Source organism: Trichosurus vulpecula, chromosome 1 (genome assembly GCF_011100635.1).
Source record: "Trichosurus vulpecula isolate mTriVul1 chromosome 1, mTriVul1.pri, whole genome shotgun sequence".
NCBI classification, from domain to species: domain Eukaryota; kingdom Metazoa; phylum Chordata; class Mammalia; order Diprotodontia; family Phalangeridae; genus Trichosurus; species Trichosurus vulpecula.
Genome location: NC_050573.1, coordinates 157587348 through 157603005, shown reverse-complemented (window position 1 = coordinate 157603005; position 15658 = coordinate 157587348). Strand labels below are relative to the sequence as shown.

Here is a 15658-nt window from a genome sequence, read left to right as displayed (position 1 = left end):
ATGAGCACCTTGGTGATAACTTGACTGAATTGAGTACATTAAACTTAATTTTTACTTTCTCATTTTTGAATCTATGTTTTAATAGTTTGTGAGGATATGTATATATGCATGTGGATATATGTGCCACATATAGTGTTTATTATGTAAATTAACTGTTTATAGATTGTAAAAAAAAAAAACCAATAAATCAGTGTCTATCAGTGTTAGAGCTTGAGCTTACAGATAAGGTTGTCTCATCCCACTAAGTCAAGCTGTAAACACTTCCTGCCTTGAGATGTTATTTGCAAACATTATTAGTAGCACCCAATTACCTGTTGCAGCTCTGAGATGTGCTATGAGTGAGCAGCAGGGCTTTCAGCACATAAAGGAGGCTTGCTGCCAAGATTATTATTTGCAAAGAGAATCCTGTGCGTCTCCAGAGCTTGGGTTTCATTGTGTATGTTGATTTAATTCTGTATCACATTACCTAAGCCATTCATTTCTGAAGAAGTAATTTAAACCAAGGGAACAGCCTTGTTCTAGCTGCTCCAGACTCTCTGTTTGGATTTATCTAGGTAGCTCACAAGGTGAAATGGAGTGAATGTTTTTTAAGACAATTGAGTGGTCTATGGTTACTGACTAGCCCAGGTAACAGGGAAATTGGGAAATCTAAAAGCTTTCTTACTGTAAAAACATAGAGAGCTGTTTGTCTGACTCAGATGCTGTATGTCTGTAGTTCTTTATAGTTTCACAGACTCGCTGGTCCTAACTATTATTCATACTGCTAAATTATAAGCACTCCTTTAATTGAATTATTCTGTAGCTGGAACCAACTGGTTTGTGTAAGTATTTGTGTTTTTAGGGTAATTAGGAACATCTGCACTGGCATGCTTCAACTCTTAAGAACCGAATACTGCCGTGCTCTTGAGAATGTTTTTTTTTTGACCCGCTAGTCTTATGACATAATTTTAATTACCATTGGGCTAATGATGATCTTTACTGATTTTTCAGAATGGACAAATAAAAATATATTCTATATTATGGGTAATAATATTAAGTGCTAGTGGGAGCAGGCTGTTATTCATAGGTTTAGTTAAACTGCCCTTCAAAAGCGATTGAGCCCAAAGCATTCATCTTACAGTGGAAAGAATACTCACAAATCCCATGTCTGACATTTTCTGCCTTTGTTTCTTTGATCAAGTTCCTTAACCAACCTAGATCTTAGTTTTCTTCACTGTAAAATGAAGGGGCTGGATCGATTGCTTCTAAGGTTCCTTCTAGATCTGTGATCCTGATTGGTTTTTATAGTTTGAAAACAGAGGTGATCAAACTTAAAGTCTTGCTTTCCCAGGTGATTTCAGCACATGTATTTATATCATTCTGCTTTAATTTATGGGAAAGGAGTGGGGTATATTTTTTATTTTTTTAAAGATGGTCTGATTCTGGGAAAGCAAAGACTAGCACAGAAGTTTAAGAGATGCCACGCTCACCTGTACTGAGGAACATTTTTACTTTCTTCTCTGGTTGTTACTGGCGTGGAATTGGATTCTCATTTGTGGGGAGGGGGAGGTAGATTTGGTTTGAGAAAACAACTCAGCAAAATGACCAAATGAAAAAAAAATACTCAGTTGAACCAGTCCCAGTGTGGTTCTCATCTGAGGGACATCAAAAGTCAGTGAAGTGTAGGAAGATCCTAGAATATGACATTGCGGGTAGTGGAAGGGAAAGACCAAGTGAGGAAGGGGAAAGCATGTTGTTCCAATTAGCAAGGAGATTATTTTTTCAAAAAGTTCACAGCAATTTAATCTGTTTAGGGGAATGCCTCCTTAAACCATCTATTTAAGTCAAATTAAGTTCATAAGTATTTATTAAGAGCTTGCTATACGCTAGGTTGTATGCTAAGAATTGGGAATATGAATAAATGCAGAAAGATACTCTCCTTGCCCTCAAAGAGCTTTTTAATAGCCAAAGACAACACATAAAAGGAAGCTGAAGAGAGGTTTGGGGGGAGGTATGAAGGTACTGGGTGAGGGAGGAATGGGAGAGAAAATCTATGGTAGACAAAGTTTGATGATATGGTTGGCATGGATGAATGAGACAGGAATGAAGACATTCACTGGGGATTATGGGAAAATCTCCAAGTGCCTCTTGAGGCAAAAATTCAAAGATCTCACAAAAGAGAAAGACTGAAAAAAGCCCCCTGAGTAGGAATTTGGTACTGGTGCCCCAAAGAATTGCAGAACACATAAAAATGTAAATAACTCAAGAGGAAGAAACATCTAATGGCAAGGAGGGATGGTGAGGGAAGTGAGATACTTTTAGTGGTGAAGTGTTTAGCCATAGATCAGAATGTCCTCAGTTCAAATTTGACCATTTTCATCTCTTTAAGGAAGAAAACAAAAAACAATATGCAGTAGAAAGAAGTCAATTCTTGTAATCAGAGGACTAGAGACCAAGTCTTGGATCTGATCCAGTTTCTCTGAGCCTCGTTTTCCTCATCTGTAAATTGAGAGGGTTAAATTAGATAACCTCTTAGGTCCTTCTAAATCAAGTTCTTATGAATGCCTTTTTATGGTTTTGTGGGGTAATTGCCCTGTTCTGAAGCCAAACGCCTTGAATTTGATGTAAAGTATCAGTGCCTGTAGGACTTGTCTTTCCAAGATGTAAAGTGGCTGACATCAGTAGAATTACCAATGTCTCTTTCCCCTAAGTCCCTTTCCCACCTAATCTTTTTCTTCTCTTCCTCAGTGAAATGCAATTTAATTTGAAAAGAAGCCTTGCTCTTCCTGACACTATATAGGTTTTGCAAAGTTGAGAAGTGAGAACTAATGAAGGATATTTTGTCTCTGCTTCTTTGTCAAGTCACAAAATATATCTTCTTTCAAACTCCTTAGCATTCAGTCTTTTCCAGGCGTTACAGCTGCAGTTATAACGAATTAAAGACAAAGTGACAAGAAAAAAACCAATCCAGCAGGGAATAACGCAAGCAAAGAGCCCAGATCTCATGAGCTTCTCATTATGTGAATCAAATATTGGCAATCAATGCCTGTTCTATTTTCTCAGGAAAGTAGAATAAAAAAAGTGAAGGGGCAGGCGGGGTGGGAATCCAAACTATGACAATGGATAAAAAGTCATCCTTCTACTCACTGAAATTCATGCATCACTAAAGTGCTCCTCCTCCTCCAGTGCTTCGTTGTGGTGTGGAGGTGACCCTACATTCTTGAAGCCATGCCAATGGACTGCAAGCTCTGGTAGTTCCTAATAAGCTTGAAAGGCTTCCAGTATTGGCCTGGTAATGGATTGTGTGCATCTGTCAACAGAGAGGTTCCTCACCAGAACATTAGTCCCAAGCTGATGATTTTTTGGCCATGACTATCCATAATACATTAGGAAGGGTTGCTATTTGCATCAGTGGAGGGAGTACCCACACCAATGAAATCATGGGTCACTTAATCAAAAAAAATTCTTAGCAACTTTGTAATTATGTGATATAAAAACACTTTTCTCATACTTCTTTCTATAGGAATGTAATTAAAATAGGCTATTATATGTATGTATCTAAAGCTAAACAGAGAGAAGGGGGAGGGGACAGTACACTAAATCTTCCCCTAATTCTTCAACTAAATCTTTTAACTATAAATTTCTTAGTGTTTTCCGTGAATTCACCTAAAAGTTCTGTTTTGATGATCCTTTGAAGGCTGTCCTGTTTTACATGCTAAGGAGAAGCCATGTTTCAAGAGAGGCCATGAAAAAGAAATGCTGGCTGTGTTAAAGTCCTCCTCAAATACTGTTTTTTGCATATTTTTGTGCTTTGAGAATTTGAGAGCTTTCCCTGCCATAGAATCAAATGATAATTACTGCCATTTATTGACACCGTGATGAAAAGAGCTATTTTTCTGTACCTTAGCCCATCAGTCCCGCCCTAAGGCAGCTAGCAGTAGTAGGTTTTACCACAGCATGTATTCACACTACAAAATAGACAAGCAGAGAATAGGTTTGACTTCACAAGGTCACATAGCCAGTAACCCCAGCAGCCAGTCAATCAAACAATCAACAGATATTTATTAGGAGCTAGGAACTCTTCTAGCTACTGGACATGGAAAGGTAAAAAATAAGAAAGGAAGGAAGATAAAGGGAAAGAAAGAAAAGAATGAGGAAAGAAAAAAGAAAATCAAAGAGACAGACCTTTTCAAGGGGCTTACAGATTATTAATGAAGACAGAATAAATACACAATAAACATAAGATGGTTAAGCACAAAGTAGTTAGGGAGGGAGAGCATTATTGATTGGGGAGAATCTCGGGGAGAGGCCTCATGCAGTTGATGCTCAAGCTTCATCTTGATGGAATTGAAAAATTCTGTGAATCAGAGGAGAGGAGGGAGTGTATTCTAAGCATGAAGGATGTCCAGTGCAAATACAGAGACATGGGAAATAGGAGCTATATGTGAAGAACAGGGAGAAAGGCGGCCAGTTTGTCTAGAAGGGGAGTAATGAAAAATGAGACTAGAATCAAAGGCTAGTTCCAGGTTGTGAAGGTCTTTAAAAACCATATAGAATGTCTTATATTTTATCCTAGAGGCAATAGGGAGCCCCTAAGATTTATTGAGTAAGGGAATGTCATTGTCTGATCTGTACTTAAGGAAAATGACTAATCAAGAATATTACGTACCTAGCTAAATTCCTATTGGTTTTACCAACTCAGTTTCTATCTCTTCCACAGAGACTTCTATTGGCAATCAATGCCTGTTCTGTTTTCTCAGGAAAGTAGGATGAAAATTACCCAGTCAGTGACGATTGTCCTTCCTTTGACCTCATATATAACTGATTCCTATCCCTCACTTGTATTTATTTTTTCCTTACCAGTATTTTATTTTTTTCCAATTACATGTAAAGATCATTTTCAACATTCATTTTTGTAAAATTTCGACTTCAAAATTTTTCCCTCTCCCTTATCCCTCCCCAAGACCTCAAGCAATCTGATGTAGTAGATTATACATGTACAATCATGTTAAACATATTTCTACATTACTCATATTGGGAAAGAAGAATCAGGACAAAAGGGAAAAACCATGAGAAAGAAAATACAAAAAACAGAAAAAAAAGTGAAAACAGTATGCTTCGGCCTGCATTCAGACTTCATATTTCTTTCTCTGGATATGGTTAGCATTTTCCATCATGAATCTTTTGGAATTGTCTTGGATTGTTGTATGGCTGAGAAGAGCTAAGTCTAATCATCAAACAATGTTGCTATTGCTGTGTACAATCTTCTGGTTCTCCTAACTTCACTCAGAATCGGTTCATGTAAGTCTTTCCAGGTTTTTCTGAAATCTGCCTGCTCCTCATTTCTTATAGCACAATAGTATTCCCTTACATTCATATACCACAATTTATTTAGCCATTCCACAATTGATGGTAATTTCCCCTCAATTTCCAATTTTTGGTCACCACAAAAAGAGCTACTATAGATATTTTTATAAGTGCCTCACTTGTATTTATGATGAATCATTTTGCGTTATTGTCATCAGTGCACGGAGGCTCCATGGGACGGATGCATCTTATTTTGTACTGTGTAAATCTTTATATTTCCTCCAGTGCCTACCTTTGCTCAGAACATTTAAATACTTCAAGGATTTGTGATTTCATCAGTGTGGGTATCTCCTTCCCTGACACAGATCCCAAGTTATTTTTAATTTAGTACTGTAGATGTTCTTCCAGAATAGCTATGGTTGATGAATTCAACAACAATAATAATATCTAACATTTATATAGCATTGTTAAGTTTATAAAGTGCTTTACAAATATAATCTCTTTTGATCCTCATGACCACCCTGGGAAACAGGTGTAATTATTATCCCCAGTTTACAGAATAGGAAACTGAAGCAGACAGATTAAGTGACTTGCCCAGGGTTCTAGAGTTTGTAAATGTATGAATTGGGATTTGAGCTCAAGTCTTCCTGACTCCAGGTCTAGCACTCTATCCACTGTGCTACCTAGCTCCCTGTTGATGTTGAAGTAACCAGTATCTCCAGGTATGCAGTCTGCCTATTACCTTCTAGAATGGGTGACTCCTTGGAGGAGTTGATATTTTGAGTCAAATCCAGAAACTCAACAAGAACCCTTAGAAGGAGCCAGGGCAACTTGGATCAAAAAAGCTGAGGGACAGTCTGTTTTATCCCTGTATTGCTAGAGCTATAATAAAAAGTCAAATCCTTGTTTGTGCAGTTGCTGGCACATAGTAGGTACTTTACCAATGCTTGTTTCCTTCCTTCTTCTGCAGTCCTGGCTTTAAGCTACAGTGGTGGCTCTTTGAGGTCTGATCCCAGATCTAGGGTGAGTTTCTTTGAGATAAAGAGCAAGAGAGGTGAGTCTCTGCAGTAGCATAAAGGGTTTGTCACTCTTGCTTCCAAAACTTTTGATTGCACCTGACCTTCACTATACCCCTCTTCTGGCCCTGCCCATCCCACAAAGAATTTCAGGTATTTACCTAACCTACATTTCCATATTGATTTAATCTCATTCCCACTTATGTACTCCACATTCAAACTGTACTTTTTGATGCGCTCCACATACAGTATCTTGTTAGTACTGTGCCTTTGCACAGGCTGTCTCCCATGCCTGCAGTAGTCTCCTTTGCCTCCATCTTTTGAATTTTCCTGGCTCCTTTTGAAGCTCAGATCAAGAGCACCATTTCAAATTCAGATCAAGATTTTTTTTCTGATTCTTCTCTTGCCAGTTGTTGATGCCTCCTCCACCCTATAATTACTCTGTGTTTGTGTGTGTGCATGCGTGTGTGTGTGTTTGCAAAATCCTGTTCCAGTGCTTGATTGGGATGTGAACACACCTCCTGGTTCTTGAAAGCTTTCTCAGAGGATAATCTTATGAGCTATACCATGATGGAAAGGCTTTGAGTATGTTCCTGGCATAGGACTGACTAGCTTTGTGGTATATGATGCTCCTTTCTGAATCTGTTTTCTTAGGAGCAGCCCAGCTAAATATGGAGAGGCAGAGGTGTCAATACCCCAGCCACCTAGTGATGAATTCACTGGCCATGAGGATGTATGAAATAAAGAGAAGTACAAAATAGACTTTAGTCCTGTATGTTCCCTTCCACTTATGCAGTGACTGTGACAGAAAGAGGGGCAGAAGGTGCTGGGAATAACAGTTTTTAGACCATGTAGACATTTTAATTTAGCCTTTGGTACTCTAAATATAAGATCCCTGGTCAGTGGCCAATAAGTGGGCAGACCACTGGTAGAACCAAATCATTTTAATTTGACCTTTAAATGAAACTAGAAGAAAGAAGGAAACTGAGTGGAAGGAAGAGTCATAGGTATTCTTTGGAAAAGCAAAGAAAGGAGATGGTGGAGCTCATTTTCTTGTATGATCAAAGGCAATAGCAAACATTATTTCATGGGACATTTGGCCATCTCATATTGCAGTGCTCATGGTAAGTATCTGCAAAAGAAAATCATGGAAATAATTGCAACTCATCCTCCAACATTAATTGCAGAATTTGGGGAGGCTGAGAAACTCTACAGAGAACTAGAGAGGACCCTCCAAATTAAATCAGCATATACTTTGATACCTGGTGACATCAGAGCAAAGATGGGAATGAAGGAGAATGGTATGAAATAGATCAGAAAACATGATCAGGAAGAAGGAAAGGTGGGGGTAAAAAACCAAGAAACTACTTACAGACTACAGTGAAGGCTTGTGAATTTACCTCGTTAATCCTTGGAGAAAAAAATTGTCAGGGACTGGATGTGGCACACGCTGAATAATATCACAAAAATAAAATTGGTTATAACACACAAAAAAAGGTTCTTTTTGATGTGGTAATTATCCTGAATCATTTGTCTGTGTAGTTAGGCCTCAGATTTGTTAAAAGATCAGAATTAATATAAAATTAGAACAAAGTCTAATAATGAGAAAAAAAAGATATAGCATATAATTAAAACAACCCAATCCTAAACTACAAAGAATTGATTATGGAAATTGAATAATAGATATCAAAAGTGACTCCAATGATGATTATAATATTTTTATGCGTTTTTCTAAGTGGTATAAATTGACAAGGAGACCAAAAGAGCCAAAAAGCATCTCAGTCAACAAATAAGTACTTAGCTGCCAAGTAGAAAGAGATGGCAACCAGAACCAGTTCTGATTTAAACTATAACTTCATTTGTAAAATTTTACAAAGGTGGATCATGTATGATTATCACCTCTTAGGGCAGAGAGTAGCGGATGCTGAAATCAGTTTGAAGAAAGCCCAGTCAGCTTTAGGCTTCTAGGTGGCGCCATAGCACACGAGAGTGCAGGTTCTGGAATGGGGAAGACCTGAGTTCAGATTTGAACCTCTGACATACACTAGCTGCATGATCCTGGGAAAGTCACTCACCCTCTGCCTGCTTCAGTTTCCTCATGTGTAAAAAGGCAATGACAACAGCATCTATCTCCCAGGGCTCTTGAAAGGATCAAATGAAGCAGTATGTTTAAAAGTGCTTGGCACATAAGTAGGCATGTTGTGGTTGCTGTTAAATCGTTTTAATTGTGTCTGATTCTTCACGACCTCATTTGGGGTTTTCTTGGCAAGGATACTGGAGTGGTTTGCCAACTCATTTCCCTCCTCACTTCCCTGAATATATTTAAGGATAAAAATGGAAGGACAACAAACAGAAGTGCAAAAGATCCACAAATGTTTTAAGTAATAAGCTGATTTCACCGTCAAGAGCAACAGAACCATCACATATGAATTCAACACCGCAGTCTCAGGTGGTAGAAATACTAAAGCTATGAAAAGCAGCTGGCTTAGGTCACGTGGCCATAGAGAATGTCTATGCTTAGGTAATAAAATTGTCAGGGTATTGACAGATTGATTCACAAGGTAGGTATCTGAGGGTCTTCCCCTTCCAGATCGATATCTTTGGGATGGCAAATTGGGCCATCTTTTATCTCAATTTTTACCTAGCCCTTAGTCATTGAATGGACTTGGCCTCAGACAAATTGAGACCTGGGAAAGACCTTAATAACTTTGAGCAGCTCTGCCTCACTCAAATTAATTCATATGCAAGTCAAGATGACATGCTTGTAATGTCATTGGTCACCTTTGAGAGTGAAGGATGGACAATTATGACACAAGTTACCTCATCACGTCTTCTTTGGGCTATTCTAAAAGCCTAATATTTAGTTTATCTAACTCTAATCTCTCCCCAGTCCAATCTGTTCTTCACATAGCTACCAAAGTAGTTTTTTTTTTTTTTCCCGAAATGCAAGCATGGTCTACTTGTGGTTCTGCACCAGTGACCCTCCACCTCCCAGCTCTCTGCTTTCAACTGACTGTCCCCCATACCTGGCTGGAATTGTCTCCCTTATCTCTGCTTCTTGGAATTCATGAATTCATTTAAGACTCAGTTCCACTTCTGCCTTCTACAAGAATCCTTTCCTGATCTGGGGCATTTCCACCCTGAAGAACCCTATATTCATTTTTTTGTTTTCTCTGTATGCATACATAGATACATACAATACATATATACACATATGCATGCACACATGCACATATGTATGTGTATACAAATTATACATGTGTGTATCTGTATGTGCGTGCATACATATATGTAGATACATAAACATGCATGTATACAGTATGCATACATACTTTCGTATGTGTGTGCACGTATCGTCTCCCCCATGAGAATATAAGCCCCTTGGAGGCTAGTATTCCTTTGCCTTTGTATTCCCAGCACTTAGCATAATACTGACTTACAACAAGAGGTTAATAAATGTGTTTTGACAGTTTGATTGATTAGGAGTAGTATGAAGGCTGGATTGGAGGTAGGGGACTGGGTTGAAGTGGGAAAATTCCAGTCGAATGGTCATTAGAGCATGTATTAGGGTAATGACAGTGGAGTGAGACAAGAGTCAATAGATACAATGCAAGGAATGTTGAAAAAGAATCAACAAGATGGCAATTGATTGACTATGAGAAAGACAACATGGGGTAGTAGATAGATTGCTGGCCCATTCAGAGAAGACTAGCACCTCTGGTGTGAGGGCTTCCCAAGCTGCTCATTTACCTTTGGTGTCCACCTATCATTTAACTCTCATCTGTGACTCCAAGAAATTGTAGCATATGCTATAGTCACACCTTGGTAAACTGTCTCTGCAGAGGGGCTAGGCCAGATTGTGGATAATTGACAGGCCTCCAATCTGTGGGTGAATTAGGGGAGTCTACTCAAACATGTAAGGATTCCCCTGGTGGAATGGGTGGATAAGAACAATTTGTCCCAGTGGGCATGAAGGAGACTGAAGTAGGCACTGTGGAGCACTTTGAGCTTGGTCAGACATTGAAGATGCCAGTGTCATCCACTGCCTCCCGAGCTATCATTTGATTTTTGTTTTGCCGTTTGGTTTCAAGGACTGTAGAGGAGACAGTGAGGCTGATAACTTTGTGCAGCTTTGCCTCACTTAAATCCAGTTCACTGGCAAGTCAAGGCATCACCGCATGATGTCATTGATCCTATTCAAAAATGAAGTACAAACAACAAAATTGCTGACCTTTGAGTCAGGATGAGCTGGGTTTAGTTTTTGCCTCTGACACATAGATGTGTGTTGGCCGTATGCTACTGGGCAAATCGTTTAACCTCTCTATGTCCAAGGCAAGTGTCTAAGACTCTTAAGTTGCAGAGTAGATGCCAACCTGCCTTGGTAGAAGGAGTTTCCTCACCAGAAGTTCTTTATGTTAATAAAATTAATGGATCTGGTGAGAGAGAGAGAGAAAGAGACACACTTAGAGAAACAGACATAAACAGAGACAGACAGAGAGAGAGAAAAGAGGAGAAGGGGAGGGCAGTGTTAAAAAGTGTTAAAGAGAGGGAAGAGTCAAATATAACCATATGTTTTCAAACATGAGAGACAGATTGATATTACTTTTTTTTCTTCACTACCATGACTCAGCTACCATCTCACCCTGGAGATCTAGCCCAACTTATTCATTTTATAGATGAGGAAGTTAGGACAAAGAGAAATTAAATGCTTGTTCAAGGTCAAAAAGGTAATTGACAAAACTGAGATTCTTACAGATTCAACTGTAAATACATTGTTCTGATGAGAAAATATGTATATGGTTCACTAGTTGATAATGTTTTATCAGTAATTTTTATTATAGTAGCACTAACTCTGATTTCCATTGTTTTGGAATCATTCTCTCTTTAAGATGTTTTGAAAATTGATCCTCAATTACCTTTAGTAATGACACCTCCAGCTCATGTTTCTTCCTGTGTTTGATGAATTCCCAACTTCATCTTAGTTACTACAGCAACTTCTTTATATAATACGCCAGCTGCTAAGATGGAGTCCAAATGTAGATGACGAAAGTTATTTATGAAAACAGATTGCCAGAGAAACACTGTCAGATCTGTTCCATTTTATGTCTATTTGTTTTCCTCTTCCTTTGCCCACAAAAGCTCTAAGTGATTATCTGACTTATCCGGTTCTCACACCAAATTCTCCATAGGCTTATTTTCCTCTCAACTGCTTTTGGCTATTTTGTAAGGCAATTCTGCTTATAATCTTCTGTCATTCTCCTTTCTAATGTTTTGCAAATGGTCTTGTTCTTTAAATGTTGCCCTTGGCTGCTATATTTCTCCACTTGGCAAGGAAAACAAGTGGTTGTCCTGGTGAAGCCTCCTCATTTTGTTGACTGTTTTGAATCAGCTCAGCTTCTTGATGAAACAGTGACAGAATCATTGTCTTTACCTTTGTCTATTTCCCATTTTTGGAGTTTGCAGCTTGTTTAAGCAGGTAGTGGCGCAGCTGCTGCAATTGTCTGTAGCGTCTTCTCATTTTTATCTTTTCTTCAACTTTGAAGGATAAAATCAATACCATATTAGGCATTGCTTTTGATCTTTATTCTCCTTGTTTGATGACCTAGCTGAATACAAACAGTTGATTCTGAAATGATTCCCATATGGGGAAACCAGGGGTTCCCTTTCTGTTAAAATAGAGTCATTGTCATTTTGGGGAAGGGGATGTTATTTTCAGGACTTGCCATCCCTAACACTTTCTTGGCTTATTTTAAAAATAGAATACAACAAACATTATACAGTGCTGACTGTGTGCAGAGAGTGCGGTGCTAATAGTTATCTAAAAGTGGAATTCACTTTTAGATAAGGCATACTTCTTGTCTTCAAGGAATTTAATAATCTGGTTGAGGAGATTACAGTTCAGTAAACTTCAAGAAAGTGCTCATGATACACAAATGAAGCCTATGATTAGTCTACATATCTTTGTTCTTTTATTCCTTGAACCACATTTTCCCACATATTGTCAACAGCATCTGTTTTATACACCTTTGCATTGAAATCATATATTATGATGTTACATGTTTATTTAATTTGGAGATCCCTCACAAGTTTTTCATAAATTCCTCTACTTCACCCTCTGTCTGCAATAGATGTTGGTACATAAGCTATATTTATTTTTTATTGTAGTCTATTTATTTATGTTCATGAATATTGCAAGGTGATTTGACCAAGTATCCCATTAAATGTTTCTTGTCTTTGGGAACACAGTGAAATCAATTCCTTTATTCACCTCTTCAAGAAGAACCTGGAGGCCATAATTCCATTTGGCTGCAATTTGTTGGTTATGGACAAAGATTGAGCATTCAGATTACCGACAATCAAGTTAATGTTTGCAGATGAAATAAGGATTCAGTGATTTTTAGCAATCTCTCTCCCCATTTTCCATTACTGTGGATGTGGAAGGGGAAGGGGGCAGCGTAAGAATGAGTTTTATAAATACCCCATGGGACCTTTATTTAAGTGCTAGTCTAATTGAGAGTTCTACAATTTTAAGAGGGAGGCAGGGGAACTTGGACAACATTTTATAGACAGTCACAAAAAGGTATAAGGGCAGAAAGGTTAAGTAAGCTGGGAATAGCTTGGAGAGAGGGTTCAGGGATGACAAATAATGACCTTTAAGTGTGTGAAAGGTTATTATACAGAAGATGGCAGAGATCCCTTATCCATCTGCAGTCTGTCCAAGATACATGTATATTGTGATGGTTTCATGAAAAAGGTGGGCACTTCAAAGGTAGTTGCTTATCTAGAATGTCTTGGATCTAGTTATTCTTAAAACAAAGGAATGGAGCACGTCAGCTTTGAAGAAATTCTGATCTCTCTGAAAAACATACGTACTCTTGTACACTTATGAGTCGAGAAGCAGTGTGTCTTAGTGGGTAGAGGGTTGTCCTTGGAGACTTGGGTTCAAGTCCATCCTCTGATGTTGGGCAAACCAACTAACCTCTCAGTGCCTCAGACAAGTCTTTAAGACTTTAAGTGGCTGAGCAGGTATCAATGTGCCAACCCCCTCATCAGGAGCTCTCCACCTTGATGAAATCAGAGATCTGGCAAAAACAGAATCAACAAAAGCCACTTAGCAATGACATTCCCATTTCTTGTTGCTGTCTTTCCCTTGTTTTCATAATTCTTGTATCACTGGGCTAAAAGAACACAATCATTTGTTTTACAAATATATTCGAAGTTTATAAGACACATACGTACATCATAAAATAAATACAAGAGAAAACAGAAGGGATAGATAGACAGTGTTAAATATTTTCACCTAACACTATCATTCTTGCTTGGCCCACACTGACTGATTTGCAGTTCTACTCTAGGCACAAAAACCAATGCTTATTTTCAGGGCTAGGCTTTTTTTTGGCAGGGGGTAAGGCAGGGCAATTGGGGTTAAGTGACTTGCCCAAGGTCACACAGCTAGTAAGTGTGCCAAGTGTCTGAGGGCGGATTTGAACTCGGGTCCTACTGACTCCAGGGCCAGTGCTCTACTTATTGCGCCACCTAGCTGCCCCCAGGGCTAGACTCAAGGACATTTACTGGCCCATTGCCTTTTAGATCTCTGTGACTAGCAACTGTGTTTAATGTGCTATGCATAAAGTAATTTAAATGTCCCAGAAAAAGTGGGATTGTACAAAATTGAAAGCATCATTATTTTCTTTAATGTGATATTATGTATCAGGATAGCTTCCTTCTCTGAGGTTTCATTCTTCCAAGGGGAGTTCCAACCTTGACTGAAGCTGGTCAAATAAACAATAACTCTTCAGTCTGGTTGATTGTCCTAAATTAGAGATGCAAACCGTTTTTTTCCTTGGGTAGCTATTTTGCAGTCTTCTTGTTCGTTGTGTTTGTTATTTTATACTTACTGGAAGCTAGCCATGATGGGCAAACTACTCCTCTCTGGAAGTAACTGGATTTTCCAGGAGAGGTAAATTAACTCTTTCAAAAGCACAGGCAAGCATTTAGCGCACTCATAGAAATAATTTACCGCATCATAGCCTCCAAGTGATTTTATCTTTGGGGTATGGGTCCAAGAGAGTAGTTCAATCATATTCTTTCTCTAGCCATAAGGAATTAATACCCTTATTTCCTAATTAAAAAAAAAACAACGGTGGGCATAATTGAATAACCTCCTATTATTAAGTAGAACTAGGAAGCAAGAAGTCTCGCTATGGAGGAGACATCTCAAAAGTCCTGTGCTTGGGTTGGCACTACCAGACCTAGAGTTCATATTGGCACACTGTGGCATTATGGATAGAATACTGGACTTGAGGTCAGAAAGAACTGAGTTCAAATCCCACTTCTAGTCCTTACTTAGCTGTGTGACCATGAACGATTCATTTCAAGACACTGGGCCTCAGTTTCCTTGTCTGTAAAATGAGGATAATAAAACCTGTAATGCTTAATTCACAGTGTTATTGTAAAGCACAAGTGAGATCTTGCATGTAAAGTACTTTTGCAAATTTTAAGTATTACATAAATGTGATCTATTACTATTCAAAGACTACAACTAACAGTACAAAAAAGTCTTACCTTTGGATAATAATAGCATTCATATATTGTTTTATATACGTTATCTCCTTTGATCCTCACAACCCTGTGAAGTAGGTACTATTATTATTTGTAGATGAGGAAACTGAGGCTGAGAGGGATTAAGTGACTTACCCAGCATCACGCATCTAATTAGTATCCAAGGTGGAATTTGAACTCAGGTCTTCCCGACTCCAAGTCCAGCATGCTAGCCACCACACCACCCAGCTGCCACAGCAGCATTACTGCTCCTCCTAGTCCCACTTGGCATTTGGTAGCATTGTTTACTTTTCTAAATAGGAATCCTTCATGTAGCAACCAGAGCCTCAAACCACAGGGAGGATTCTTCATTCTCCACTCCTATATTCAGGACTGCAAGAATCTCCAAGGAAAAGGTAGAGTAAAGGGTTTGCAACAAAAGCTATTTTTTCCTAACTGGTTTCTGGGACTTTGTGTAGCTCATGTCAGTGCTCTCCCCAGACACTAGCAGGATTTAGTCAGGTCTGTGGGGGAAACCTGAGCATGTGACCAACTGTTCCCTTATTTACACTTGCACATAACTGTTTCATGTTTTCTGAAAGACTCTCTCCTTGGCATGGAGGACATTAACTAATAGCCGTACATTTATCACTTTGGGGTTAATTAGTACCTTCAAAATGTTCCTGTGAATCATTTTGGATATTGCTATTCCCACACTGTGAACAAGAATGACCTAGCAATGCAAATGGAATGAATCCTAAACAATGGTGTATAATTGTAATGATCAAACTTGGCCTTGAAGGAAAGATATGTGA

At 38.6% G+C, this 15658-nt stretch overlaps 1 protein-coding gene across 5 annotated transcripts in view; it reads left to right on the top strand.

Annotated features, from left to right (window-relative positions):
* The window catches only part of SLC26A7 (solute carrier family 26 member 7), a 278008-nt gene that overhangs the window by 68172 nt on the left and 194178 nt on the right, over positions 1-15658 (top strand). The gene's annotated exons all lie outside the window — the stretch shown is intronic.